This window comes from Gopherus evgoodei, chromosome 11, assembly GCF_007399415.2.
Source record: "Gopherus evgoodei ecotype Sinaloan lineage chromosome 11, rGopEvg1_v1.p, whole genome shotgun sequence".
Lineage (NCBI taxonomy): Eukaryota > Metazoa > Chordata > Testudines > Testudinidae > Gopherus > Gopherus evgoodei.
In genome coordinates this window covers 37717247-37732410 of record NC_044332.1, presented here as the reverse complement: position 1 = coordinate 37732410, position 15164 = coordinate 37717247, and the positions used below count along the sequence as shown (strand labels likewise).

The 15164-nt window shown below is 42.9% G+C and overlaps 1 protein-coding gene across 2 annotated transcripts in view; it reads left to right on the top strand.

The window, feature by feature from the left end:
* The window catches only part of MTX2 (metaxin 2), a 60155-nt gene that overhangs the window by 5386 nt on the left and 39605 nt on the right, over positions 1–15164 (top strand). The gene's annotated exons all lie outside the window — the stretch shown is intronic.

Below are 15164 nucleotides of genomic sequence, written 5' to 3'. Positions count from 1 at the left end.
TCTTAACTCCATTTGTTTTTGTGAGATATCAGATGCTGAAATCATCTAGAAAGACTATTGCAAAGATGGCCAAAGAGTAGGGGGAAAGAGAACCTTTCCCAAGCACAGGTTCTAGACCAGTGATTGCTAATTGCTGGTGTGCTGTACCCAGAGTCTTAGTCTAATTGTAGTACTGGGAGAAATTAATACAGTTTGAAAAACATGCTCCCTCTTCCTGTATATATTTTACACTCTCAAAAAGTCTACCCCAGTGCAATAAAGGTGTGTATAAAAATGAATTGTCTGTCTGCATCTTTTATGTATTAAGGTGAACCATGATTTTGCTCATAACAAATATATAGAGAACAAAACTTGCCACATAAATTGTTCTGACACATAAAAGTCCAAAGTCTAAATAACAGTACACCAACTAAGAAGGCTTTTTGTATTACAGAAATATGGGTGCATATCATGTTAGTAGTTCAAGCTTGTATGTTGCAAAAGTAGCTGTACCTGCTTCAAACTAGCTTTAAGCAGTCTGTGCTGTAGTCAACATCAATGCAAGCTCTTTTAAAGGGGCACTGTCAGGTTAAATGTTATTTTTAATAAACAGATCTTTTATAATGCTAACACCACCTTAGGCTAGTGTAATTTCCATATGTTTTATAGCTGTGTTTGAGCCAATTGCCTGTCAAATCTCTTCTAGGTCAGAGGAGAAATAATTTACTTTCATTGTTTTGATACAGTATGCATTTCACTTGAGATACTTCTTAAACCAGGAAATAAGACTAATATAATTACAGCTCATAAACGTAAAATGCTTCCTGCGTTGTTTCTGGATCCATTAAGACTAAGCAATCTTTCTCTAATTGGTATTTACTGTCTCATGTTTTCTGTTAAAGTAACAGCTTCTCTTGTCTCTTGACAGACAAACTTGATTACTTTTAAAAATATAATTATAAAATTAACAGATGAAGGGGAACACAGTAGATATATTTCTGGATGTTAGTAACATTTTATACTCTGTTATTTGATATGATCTTTTGAAAACTTACTTGCAAAATTAGGTTTTAGTTTTAAAATGGCTTGAATATGAACAGTGGCCTGTGAGTTGAAAACTGACTGAAAGACTGCAACAAAGGTCAGCACTAGTTCGAAGTATTTTTAGAATGAGTGCAATAATTGCTCTGGAAAGGCATCAAGTTTTTTCCATCTCTCTCCCCCAATTTCCTCCTTCTGCCCCATGGGATACATACATGCACCTCCCCATGAATTTCCCATTTTCTTTTTCCTTTCCTTTCCTCTTTTAATACTAAAACAAATAGGGCTGTGTTGGGGAGAACTGGGACTCTCTTGCTGCCATTCCAATCTCCAGTGCTCTGGGCACTGAACAGGTGCCACATGCCACTACACCGTTGGCACATTTCTTAGACTGTTTTTTTAAAATTACAATGAACGATACAGTAGTGCGCAAAGTTGCAGTGTGTGTGTTGAGGGTGAAGGAAGCAGAGGAATGCATGGAAGAGAAGGTGTCCATTGGGGTTCTATGGGGTTTGATCTTTGAGACCAGTCTTATTTAACATCTTTAACATGCTATTTACACCAACTCCTAATAATTAATCTGCATGTTTTAATTCTACTATGCACTGGAAGAAGGTGCATATAACAGTCAAGACAAATAGTGCAAAATGGATCAGAGAAATTAGAAAATAACAAAATGCAAAGAATCTAGAGGGGAAAAATGTAAGCCTTATTTGGGGGGAAAATTATCCATAACATTGATATTGAATTGAAGGGTGAAACCTAATAGATAGAAATGCTGAAAGGGTCGATAGGCTAATATGTCAAACCTAGGAATACCTTTCTAGCTGTTGTATGCATCCCTTCTGGAGTCCAAACTGTATGCAAACTGCATCCCTTCTGGAGTCCATAGGTAGGGATGTTGTCAAAAGTCTCTGATTTTACTGCACCTAGAATATTGCATTTGTTTCTGGGCACCTTATTACTAGAAATATATTGACAAGTTGGAAGGTGTTCAGAAAAGAGCCCCCTACTCTCCTCAAAAAATAAGGAGGCTGAAGACACCGATTTTAAGAGGAAAAGTTTAAAGTACAGTGAATGTAAATAACTTGGCTAATAGATGACCAAGTTCCAATTCAGCTTGAAATTTAGGCATTTGAGTAGTCCCATTGATTTCATTGGGACAACTCACATGGTTAAAGTTACACACATGCTTAAGTACTTTGCTGACTCATAGTCAAAATGGGTCAGGTGATCTAAGGCCAGGTCTACACTAAAAAGTTAAAGCAGCAAAGAATCCTGTGGCATCTGACGAAGTGGGTATTCACCCACGAAAGCTCATGCTCCAAAACGTCTGTTAGTCTATAAGGTGCCACAGGATTCTTTGCTGCTTTTACAGATCCAGACTAACACGGCTACCCCTCTGATACTTGACACTAAAAAGTTATGTTGAGCCAGTTACGTCACTGAGGGGACATGGAAAATCCACACCCCTGAGCAACAGGGTTAAGCTGAACCACCTTTGTAAACAGAGAGAGGTTGACAGAAGAATCTTTTGTCGACCTAGCTACAACCTCTCGGGGAGGTGGATTACCTACAGAACCCCAGTCATTGCTGTAGTGAGTGTCTGCACTGAAGTGCTATAGCTGCAGCTCTGCTGCTGTGCCACTGTAGTGGTTCAAGTGTAGATGTAGCCTAAAGGTAGTTGAAGGCTGATCATATAAGGCAGGAAGATGATGTATTTAGAGTGGTATAGGAAGGTATTGTGACCTGGGGGTGCCTGGGGTAGCCCTCACGGGAAATGCCAAGGTCAGGGCAGGCTAAAAAAGAGAGAGCCATTACTCCAAAGACTGTGGGTAAAACTGAAGTTAAACTCCCCAACCAATGATAAACTGTGCTTCTAATCCCCCACACTGATTATCAAGAAGCTAAAACAGAAATCACACAGCCCCCTTTATTGCATTCCGGTTCTCTGGCTTGCAGTTAGCACCTAGGTGCAGTATAGTAAGAAGTTATTTTAAAAACTCTGCTCATGTATGCAAAATGATCTTCTGATCCCAAAGGGTCAGCCATGTTAGCAAGTTAAATTTAGTTTGGATCATACCCAAAATACCTCACTGCCAGCCAATCCTTTAGTGCCTAAAGCTAAAGGTTTATTATAAAGAAAAAAGAGAGAACAGGAAGAGAGTTGTTAAATGATCAAGCACTCAAATAAATATATACAGAGACTATCAACATCCATATCTCAGGTTCTTAGCAGTACTGGTGAGTTTGCTGACTTGAAAGCCCCTCTGGAACACATCCACAGCTTGGATTGGTCATCCAGTCCTTTGTTCAGAGCTTCAGTCTGTAGAAAAGTTACTCCAGAGGTAAGAAGCAGGATTGAAGACAAAATGGAGACGATGGAGCTGCCCTTTATGGTTTATGGTCTTTGTCATGCAGCTTGTATTTCCTTTACTCCAAACACAAGCTGCCCAGTACATGGCCTGGAAGCCTTAGGGCAGATCTACACTACAGCCTGGATTGAGGCTCTGAGATCGATCCATTGGCAGTTGATTTAGCGGGTCTAGTAAAGACCTGTCAAATCGACTGCAGATTGCTCTCCAGTCGACCCCTTTACTCTACCCCCCCAATGAGAGAGATGAGGGTACTCAGCTCTACTCAAAAGTTTTCAGCATTTTATAGGGTCAGTGCCCTACCCTTGCAGTAAATGCCAGCTACAACACTCAGTTCAAAGAAGATAACTAAAGGTCATACTTATGTAGTCAGTCTTTTTGTAGGATAAAATAGCAAATTCCATCATGTCAAATGACTGCTAGAGATTCTGCATGTGACACTTTTCTAAAAGTTGCTGGCAGCTGAATTCCAGAGTTGCTGCTGAAATTGGGTTTTTCCTTTGACCAGGTTGCTGATCAGTTTTCACTGAACATACGTGATCTATCTGTATTGTACAGTAGAACCTCAGTGTTACGAACACCTCGGGAATGGAGGTTGTTCGTAACTCTGAACAAAACCTTATAGGAGGTCTTTCATAAGTTTACAACTGAACATTGACTTCATACAGCTTTGAAACTTTACGATGTGGGGGAAAATTCTGTTTTAATCATCTTAATTTAAATGAAACAAGTACAGAAGCAGTTTCCTTACTTTGTCAGATCTTTTTTTTTTCACTTTCCCTTTTATTATTTAGTAGTTTACATTTAACTCACTATTGTACTGTATTTGCCTTCTTTGTCTCTGCTGCTGACTGATTGCATACTTCTGGTTCCAAATGAGATGTATGGTTGACTGGTCTGTTTGTAATTCTGGTGTCCATAACTCTGAGGTTCTACTGTAACTTCTTTGGGGGGAAGGGTTATGGGGATGGATTTAACCAAATAGTGTAATTACTTGGTATATGAATTATTGCATGCGCTTCAATTTGAGACAAATGGGGTATTCGCACAACTATGAATCTTAAGATAACATTTTTTCCTTAAAGTAATTGGTGTTCTTTTTTGCCAGAGCCTTAGAGTTACTGACATTATGAACTGGTTTTCTTGACCCTTGTTAGCCTACAACATTAGGTCAATTTTATGAAATTGATTTGAGTACCTTTTAAAAATTGATCTGTGTCTTCACATAGGTGGGTTGAATTGGCTGTTGTTCAGGCAGCTAATTCATAACTTAGTTATACTTCCTTTATTGATCACTACTAATGGATGAAATGTCTTTGAACTGCTTTGGTTCCAATTTGACTGTGATATCATTGCATTAATCAAGGTTTGTTCCTACATTTTTGTCTTAAGGCAGATTAAAAATATATCAATTACCAGTATTTCCATATTTATACTTAATAGAGCCACTAGCACCCCCAAAACTTAAAATGTTTGCTATTCCATTATGAAAGAAGAATACACTGGTAATCCTGTCTCCTTTTGTTTTATCTCGGCTAGGAAAGAAACTAACAATGGGGCTTTCTTTGGGATGTCTAAAGGTAGAAGATACAGACTACATAACAGCTTTTTCCTGTGGCACCAATCTCAGCCTGAAATTCAGGGCTTGTCTACACTACAGAGTTGCAGCGCTGGTGAGGGGGTTACAGCGCTGCAACTTAGGATGTGTACACACCTGCACGGCACTACCAGCGCTGCAACTCCCTGTTTGCAGCGCTGGCCATACACCCGGTCGAGCCTCGGGTGTAGAGGATCCAGCGCTGGGTCACCAGCGCTGGTCATCAGGTGTAGATACTCACCAGCGTTTTTGTTGACCTCCGTGGCATAAGCAGGTATCCCAGCATACCTGAAGAAGCCTCTCTGGTAATCAAGCAAACTCCATTGCCCTGTGCTCACCTGACCCCTCCTTTAAATGCCCCGGGGCTAGCCAGTCGTAGCAGCTGGAAGCTGATGTTGAGGAGGAAGCTGAGGATCGTGCTCGTGGTAAGTAGTGTGCTCCCGTGTTCCCCCCCCCCCAGCACGTAGACAGCCCTGCGGTGTGCTCAGGTGTTCCCCGTCCCCCACTCCAAGCAGGCATCCAGCTCCGCGGTGTGCTCTGGTGTTCCCCGACCCCCCCTCCAAGCATGTATCCTTCCCCGCGGTGTTCTCCGGTGTTCCCCGACCCCCCCTCCAAGCATGTATCCTTCCCCGCGGTGTGGTCAGGTGTTCCCCGACCCCCCCTCCAAGCATGTGTCCTTCCCCGCGGTGTGCTCAGGTGTTCCCCGACCCCCCCCTCCAAGCAGGCATCCAGCCCCGCGGTGTGCTCCCGTGTTTCCCACCCCCCCTCCCAGCACGTAGGCAGCCCCGCAGTGTGCTCAGGTGTTCCCCATCCCCCACTCCAAGCAGGCATCCAGCTCCGCGGTGTGCTCTGGTGTTCCCCGACCCCCCCCTCCAAGCATGTATCCTTCCCCGCGGTGTTCTCCGGTGTTCCCCGACCCCCCCTCCAAGCATGTATCCTTCCCCGCGGTGTGGTCAGGTGTTCCCCGACCCCCCCTCCAAGCATGTGTCCTTCCCCGCGGTGTGCTCAGGTGTTCCCCGACCCCCCCCCTCCAAGCAGGCATCCAGCCCCGCGGTGTGCTCCCGTGTTTCCCACCCCCCCTCCCAGCACGTAGGCAGCCCCGCAGTGTGCTCAGGTGTTCCCCCGACCCCCCCCTCCAAGCAGGCATCCTGCCTCGCGGTGTGCTCCGGTGTTCCCCGACCCCCCCTCCAAGCATGTATCCTTCCCCGCGGTGTGCTCAGGTGTTCCCTGACCCCCTCTCCAAGCAGGCATCCAGCCCCGCGGTGTGCTCTGGTGTTCCCCGACCCCCCCCTCCAAGCAGGCATCCAGCCCCGCGGTGTGCTCCCGTGTTTCCCACTCCCCCCCTCAAAGCATGTATCCTTCCCCGCGGTGTGCTCAGGTGTTCCCTGACCCCCACTCCAAGCAGGCATCCAGCCCCGCGGTGTGCTCTGGTGTTCCCCGACCCCCCCTCCAAGCAGGCATCCAGCCCTGCGGTGTGCTCTGGTGTTCCCCGACCCCCCCTCCAAGCAGGCATCCTACCCCGCGGTGTGCTCCGGTGTTCCCCGACCCCCCCTCCAAGCAGGCATCTAGCCCTGCGGTGTGCTCTGGTGTTCCCCGTCCCCCACTCCAAGCAGACATCAAGCCCCGTGGTGTGCTCCCGTGTTTCCCACCCCCCAGCACGTAGGCAGCCCCGCGGTGTGCTCAGGTGTTCCCCGTCCCCCACTCCAAGCAGGCATCCTGCCCCGCGGTGTGCTCTGGTGTTCCCCACCCACCCTCCAAGCAGGCGTCCAGCACCGCGTTCCCCCCCCCCCCGGTCAATTCCCACTCCCAAGGGGAAATCGGGGCAAAACCACTCACCCCATTGCTCGCCATGACTTAGCTTGCCTGCCCTCCCTGTGTTATGTGAGGTATGTGAGAAGGATGCTACCAAAAGTCTAAAAAGTCCTTCAGACTGTGATAATAAACAATGATGCCTCTGTGTATTACATGGTTCTATCTCTCTGTTTTCTAGGGACCTTGATTACCGCAGCCGTATCACCGGCCTCACGTAGGTTGCAGAACTTGAGACGGAATCCTAGGAAATCAAAAGAGGAATTGATCAAGTCTGTAATGAGCCACTACAACAGAGAAACTGGGAAGACAGAGGAATGGAGAGAGAAGACCTATGAATGGAGAAGCAGTGTACATGAGTGGAGAAAGAGTGTACATGAATGGAGGCAAACAGAAAGCAGGAGAAAGGAATTGTCTGCCAAAAAAACCACAAAGCAGATGATAAGCCTCCTGTCTCGCCAAACTGAGTCTTTCGAGTCTCTTGTAGCCATGCAGACAAATATGTACCGTGGTAACCCACAGCCCTCCCAAAGCCCTCTTCCTTGTTCCCCAGTATTTCCACAAAACAACTTTCTCCAGCAGCCAGTTCCGTATTATCCCCAGCTGCCCCCAACACCTGTAAGATCACCTACCAGCCCTGATAACTATAATTCTTACCCTGTTCACTCCACTCCCATTATTCTGCAGCATAGTAATCTTGAAGTGCAGCAGACAGTGAATATTGACCAAAATAGGACATATTAAAACCTGTAAATGTACAGTCCATCACCCCTACCCCCTTGCCTGTTATGTACTGTATGTTGAATAAAGTTTTTTTTTCTATTTCTTTCACTACGTTTTATTGTTGCTGGAAGTGGTAAATATTACACAGCAAAGTAAAGCAAAGCACATCAAATGCATCAAACATTACTGTTGGCTCTCAGCATCAAATTGCTCCCTTACAGCATCCCTAATCCTTGAAGCCCTTTCCTGGGCCTCCCTATTAGCCCTGCTCTCTGGCTGAGCAAACTCATCCTCCAGGCGTCGAACCTCGGAGGTCCATTCCTCACTGAATCTTTCACCCTTCCCTTCACAAATATTATGGAGGGTGCAGCACGCGGATATAACAGCGGTGATGCTGCTTTCCACCAAATCTAGCTTCCCATAAAGACAGCAGCAGCGAACTTTCAAACGGTCAAAAGCACACTCCACAGTCATTCTGCACCGGCTCAGCCTGTAGTTGAACTGGTCCTTGTTCCTGTCAAGCTTCCCTGTATATGGTTTCATGAGCCATGGCATTAAGGGGTAAGCGGGGTCTCCAAGGATCACAGTGGGCATTTCGACGTCCCCTACTGTGATCTTGCGGTCTGGGAAAAAAGTCCCAGCCCTCAGCCTCCTGAACAGGGCACTGTTCTGAAATATGCGTGCATCGTGCACCTTTCCAGGCCATCCTGAGTAAATGTCAGTGAAACGCCCACGGTGATCCACAAGCGCTTGCAGAACCACGGAGAAATACCCCTTGCGATTAACATACTCTGATTCCAGGTGGGGTGGTGACAGAATAGGAATATGCGTCCCATCTATTGCCCCTCCACAGTTAGGGAACCCCATTTCTGCAAAGCCATCTACAATGTCCTGCACGTTCCCAAGAGTCACGGTTCTTCTTAGCAGGGTGCGATTAATGGCCCTGCAAACTTGCATCAGCACCATTCCAACGGTAGACTTTCCCACTCCAAACTGGTTCGCCACCGATCTGAAGCAGTCTGGAGTTGCCAGCTTCCAGATTGCAATAGCCACCCGCTTCTCCACAGGCAGGGCAGCTCTAAATCTCGTGTCCCTGCGCCGCAGGGTAGGGGCGAGCTCAGCACACAGTCCCATGAAAGTGGCTTTTCTCATCCAAAAGTTCTGCAGCCACTGCTCGTCATCCCAGGATTGCAGGACGATTTGATCCCACCACTGAGTGCTGGTTTCCCGAGCCCAAACGTGCCGGTCCACGGAGCTGAGCACGTCTGTTACTGCCACAAGCAATGTACTGTCTTCACAGTGAGGCGATTCAATATCATCGTCTGACTCCTCACTCTCACTGTCGCTCTCACTGTCGCTCTCACTCTCACTCTCATTTTGCAGCTGAAGGAATAGCTCCACTGCCAAGCGCAATGTGCTGGCAACATTCATCAATAAGGTCGTCAGCTGCTCAGGATCCATTTTTAAAAAAAAACGCAGAAAAAGCGCTGTACAATCACAGTGCTGCCACACTGCTCCGAATGTGTACCAAAGCACCACGGGGCGTTGGAACAGGAACAGGAAGCGGAAAGACAATTACACTTCCTTCCCCTTCCCACAAGCCACAGCGCTGAAATGGGACGAGGTGCTCTGTGGGATAGCCGCCCACAATGCACCACTCCCAACAGCTCTGCAGTGTGGCCACATTTAACACCCCTTGCAGCGCTGGTTGCTGTAAGTGTGGCCACTCTGCAGCGCTGGCCCTATACAGCTGTACTAACACAGTTGTAACAACCAGCGCTGCAAAATTGTAGATGTAGACATATCCTGAGTAGATCACAAATGGTCTGTTTTATTGTTAGGAGTCAGTGTTGTTGAATGTGGAGAGGTTTTGAGCTAATACTTGGAGATTAAGATTGATAGGTTATTGCCCAAATTTACAATTCCATTGCTTTTTAAGTGTCTGCATTGTTGTGATGAAATAGTCTTGAGAAACCTTCGAGAATAATATGTAAGTTCACTTGTCTTACCACGTGCAGTATTTAAACAGCAAGGTGAATTAAGAACAACATTTTTGGTCATAATTCAGAATATTCTGCCTCTTGGCTAGTTTAAGACAAGGCTTTACCATTATGTGAATCTAGCTTCTCATGCCTAATGTTAATGTATAGATGTTTTTCTTTTTCCTAATTTTTTATGCAAAATAAATATTGTAATATACCATGAGAATATGGTAAAAATAAAGAAATGAAACTAATTAATGCAACCATTTAACGGAGAAGGAACATTTCTTTTCTGTGCTCATCCTTCCTTCATTTGAGATCTATGAACGTTATTTGGCATTTTAGAAAACTGTACTGGGTGAATGGACCAAAATGACCAAGGTCTAGGTTCTATCCTCGAGTACATAATTGCATGCAGTGAATCACATGAAATCGTTCGGTAGCCTGTTAAATACCCGTTGTTTACAGAAGCAGAAGAAAGAGAATGGAAATATCAGAGAGTTTGTAAGCGTTGGGGCAGGGGTTGTCTTATTTGCATCTTGTTTGGCATAGAAAGGTTCTCCAGATCCGCTGGCCAGACATCATCAGTAACATCCACCTCTTGGAGAGGACCTGTCAACTCCCAGCAGAGGAAGAAATCAGAAGGAGAAGGTGGGGTTGGATAGGACACACACTATGTAAGCCGCCAACTAACATCACCAGACAGGCACTGCGGTGGAACCCCCAAGGCAAACGGAAAAGAGGCCGTCCAAGAAACACCTGGCGATGCGACCTTCAGGCTGATAGCAAAAAAATGGGCTATACCTGGAACCAGCTAGAGCGAATGGCCCAGGATAGAGGACTCTGGAGAACTGTGGTTGGTGGCCCATACCCCAATTGGGGTGACGGGCATGAGTGAGTGAGTGAGTTGGCATAGAGTATATGTAGCATCATCACTTAACAAATAATAAATGTGCTGGAGGACGGTGCTCTGCTTAATTCTTTATCTTGATTGTAGATGGGGTGGAACTAGTGTATAAGTAGCATTATCATAAATATTGAATAAAAACATTTGTTTTTAAATGATACTTTGTTGTTCTGCGGTGTTACTAGAAGCAGGGAACAAATAATTTTCAAGTTGAATGTATTCGGTAACAAAATACCTTCTCTTCTTACCATTTCTATCTCCTCTGAGGTGAAGGGCTTAAAGGATGGATTTGGAAATCTCCCAGTGGGTTTAAGATATTTATTTATTTGTCTGTAATATAAAAAAATGCTACAGTTTGGAAGTAAATTTGCTGAATGGATGACTGAGCAGTAGGCAAGCCATACCCCCACATACTATGCTATCTGACATTAGTTATACACAATGGAATTTTTCAAGAAAAATTGTAAAACAGTGGCCTAGCACATACTATACCTCACTAGAACTCTCAAAGGCCTATTTAATATCTTGTAGTTTCTTTTTTTTTTTAGAGTAATAAAAGGAAATGAATAATTGTAAATAGTTTATGAAAGAGAATTGCTGCTAATGCTGCTTGGAACATGGATGAATTATTTCCATTCCCTTCCCCATTCTGTGTCAATACCATTGTGCTGGAAATTTTCACACTTGCTCATGATTGCTGGACTGGAAATCCAGTGGCTGTTTCTCTAATGTCATGAGATACTTCAAAAATTAAAACAATTGCATTAAAAATGAGCAGTCTAGAAAGGGGAATTTTTGAGGCTGAGGCACTGGACTGGGCCTTGAGGAGGTTGAATTCAGTCTTCTGCACTTCCAGGCATTTTGTGTGAACTTGGTTGAGTCACCTCACCTGATCTCTTTAGCTGCAGTTCACTTTTGTGCTGAGGGCCCCCACAAGGCCTTTATATCACTAAAGCCCCACTTCTGCTCTTTTTTAAAGCTTATTTGGGATCTGAGCCAGTGCATAGGCTTTGTGTGGGCTCTGTGCACAGAGGTGAATTTCATTTTCTTGTGCCTGAATTCCCTATCTATACACTGGGGATAATACTTCCCTATCTGACAGGAGAGTCTTGAATATATTTACACAAGTGCTTGTGAGATGCTCCTGCTGTGATGATGGGACAGGGCATATAAGTGCCTAGACAGATAAACTGTATTATTAAACTAAAAATCAGAAGTGACTAGAAATGATCATTTTAAGTCTAAAGGTAAATTGGATAGCTGAACCAGTCCTTAATGGTTCAGGAGTAAAATATTCCATTACTAAATCTGAAAAGTGCACTTTATACAATATTTTCCCAGCAACAAAGAATTTGACAAGACTTTTATGTCACATTGATTTATATGGAACCTTGTTTCTATCAGGAAAAAATGATCTCAAGGAATGGCTAGGACAATATATGACAGAATAGGAGCTGGCAATCAACTTAATATATATCCACTGTCCTCGATAGTTAAAGATTCTTGGGTCATATGATGACACTTAATTTTTAGGATTTTTTTCTAGAGAATTTAATTTGGTACCAATGAACCATGCCAATGTCTGTTGGTTCTATATGCTGCTGTTCTCCAAACCCACCAGTGATGAGCAAACAACTGATATGGTTAATCTAATGCACATGGCATTTAGTAAAATTTTTCAATAACTAAATTTTATATTTAAGTCTTTTTCAAAACTAAAGAAGCTTTTACATGCCAGGTTTAACTACCGTTTAGCTTCTTTGATCACTGCAACGCTCCATCTGCTGAACTGTCAGTTTTATCTCCTCTCTCATGTCCATATTCCTGAGGTTCAACAATAACTTGCAGTCCATAAGGCATATAACCAGTCAATTATTTCATACTGTAAGATAGCGATGAAGATGGTTGTCTGCTCTATTGGATCTGCTGCTGAGATACTATGAAGTTGATCTCCCACAGAAAACTTTCAAAATTGGGTATATGTCACATTTGTTGCTTTTCCTCTGCCCCATCACTGCCACGGTGGCCTTAGTTAGCTGGAGAACTAACATCTGGAGACCAAAATAATCTAGTTGCTGAAGGATAAACTGGATTTGACTTCATTAGTGCACAAATGATAAGTTTGTGTAGAGTTATTATAGCATTAATCAACTTGATGGATTGGAAATATGACAGAATTGAAGCAGCGTGTAATATTAGTGCCTATTATTCCACAAATTATGTCTTCACCTACAGAAGCCAGGAGTCATGCTGTACATTAAAAATACTATACTCTCTCTCATGTTACGGAAACACATGGCATCTCTTTAAAGATTTTTCCCTGCTGTCATAAAATAGGGGATCTAGTCTCTCTGAGCAGTGGATTTTGGGATTATGACTAGTTTTAAATAGTCTTTGGGACTCTAATGATACCATTCTGAATTAAATTTCCATCTTTCGTAGCTTGTCATTTGTCAGATTTATATTGTGACATTAAATCTCTGTACAAAGCAACATATGAAATGATTGCATGTAGGGTGCCCACAAGATACAGGGTGAGTAATAGAGTAGTGTATTGGTGTTTAATAACATAATTCTCAGACAAGTCAATGAGAATTGTGCAGACCTTTGAGAGTGTACTGTTTTGTATTGTAGTTTGGCTACTCTTCAAGCACACTTGGCCCAGTGTGCAAGAATCTAAGGTAAATCTTATAAGATGGTTCTTTTGAGATATGAGTAACAGAATATTGTTCTAAGTTTGTTGCTTACTATCCTAGGCCAGATTTCAGTGACCAAAAGCTCTTACCATATGGTGAGTAGTCTGTGAGAACTAAATTGATAATCTCAGTCTAGTTCTTGCAGACAAACGGCCTCATCACCAAGCACCATCACACCTAGCGGAGAGGTAAGCATGGTTGTTGACATTGCCCTGGACTGAACGCAGACAGTACTACACTTTTACTTCCTTGAAATAGTTGCTCTAGATCAGGATTTGAGATATATTGACAATGCAGTGTGAGGAAGTTTGCATTACTATCTGTGCTGTATCTGTGTACAGTCTGTTTAGGATTGTGTGAGCACATTTGTGGCTTAAAACAATTATTGCACCTTTCTCCCTGAAGTTATACTGTGCTCCTCCATACACCTGAAGTTGGGAGCTAAGGGCTATGTGTAATGGTTAGCAAAAGTATATATACTCAGCTGTGGACTTCACATTACCAGGTTTTAAGATGACAATTCTTTTTAATATATGGGATATGATTGAACATTTTGAACGGGACATCCAGGTTGTCACAGCAAAAAATAGGTACCTTCGCTATTGGCCTATATTTTGTGCATCTGTATCTTCCATGAAGGAGCTTCTTTGGCTTCTTAGCACGTCTCCTGATGGAAATATGGTGTCTACATCCAAATCTGTATTGAGATTAGGCTTCACTTTGATGTCAATTTGGTCTGAAATCTCACTAGACTTCCACCCCAAATGGTGGAAACCACACAGATCATTTGATTTTGGCGGTACTTCCGCCTCTTAGCATGCAAATAGTAGTTGGTCCATTCACATACGGTGGTCATGTCACTAAATTTCAACATTTCTATGAGCTTGGACTTCTACTGAATTAAAAAAATGTAATTTAACTACATTATTTTAACAATTGGTGCCAGGTACCCTGTGTTGTCATCTTTTTTTTCTTTAACTAAATAAGACTGTATTTCATCTCAAGAATTATTACTCCAGGAAACAAACTGTAATGGATGGGTTTAAAAGCAATAAATGCTATAAGAAAACAAAATACTTTGTCATGACACTTGGATGTGATTAGTTACCTTCTCATGCCCATACTAGTAGGCTTTTTGTGCTTGATGTTAGGGTAGTGACCTTTGCAAGATTGTGTATACATTATTACAAGCTTTACAATCTTATCTAACTGCCATAAAATATAAAGTTAACAGTGCAGAAGAATATTAAAAAGAATATTTTAATTATGAATTCATGCGGTATTTTTCTTTAGAGTTCTGAAGGCCAGCTGATACAAAGAATGACCTTTTCTTAGCCATACATACATATAGTCATTTGTAGACTTGAATGCTTTTTAAAAATATTTTTTATGTGAGTAGAATGAATTTTAATCACAACTAGTCAATTTGACTGAAACAAAAAAACTTGAATTAACACCCTTAAAATGGACATATAAGATGTATTTAACAAAGAAATGTAATCATTCATTGTAATGTCATTTCGTCTGTTATCTAACCACTATTAGCAATAGTACATCGGTAGTGATGATTATTTATGCTATGCCAGAAATTCACTTGGTGCATGATTGATTAAATGCACAGATTCTTAGTTGGAATATCTTGCCTTTTTGAACAAATGATGATAGTCTTTCAAAAGAATACTGACAAATATCAACTTCGGTGCTGTCGCATATTCTGTGTTGCAAAATAAACCTTCAGTACTACCATCTGCTTGGTATGTTGCCTTCTGAAGTGCCGAAGCACTTAGCTTGGTGATTTTGTTATAGGGGATGCTGAATCAGGAACCAATATTAAAACAGCAGAAAACTTTTTGTCCCAAAGCAAACTCTTAAACTTAGTTTTGTAGGCACCAGTTGTGCCATCTCTTCTCTGCGTGTCTGTCCTGTCCTTATCAGAATTCTTTATCTTACAGCTTTTAAATTACCTGTCTTGTGAGTGGGCAGAATGCAGCATAGTGTGTTTTGATGCGAATGTGTACAAGAACTCTTACAGTTAGGAAGAAATCTTCTACTATG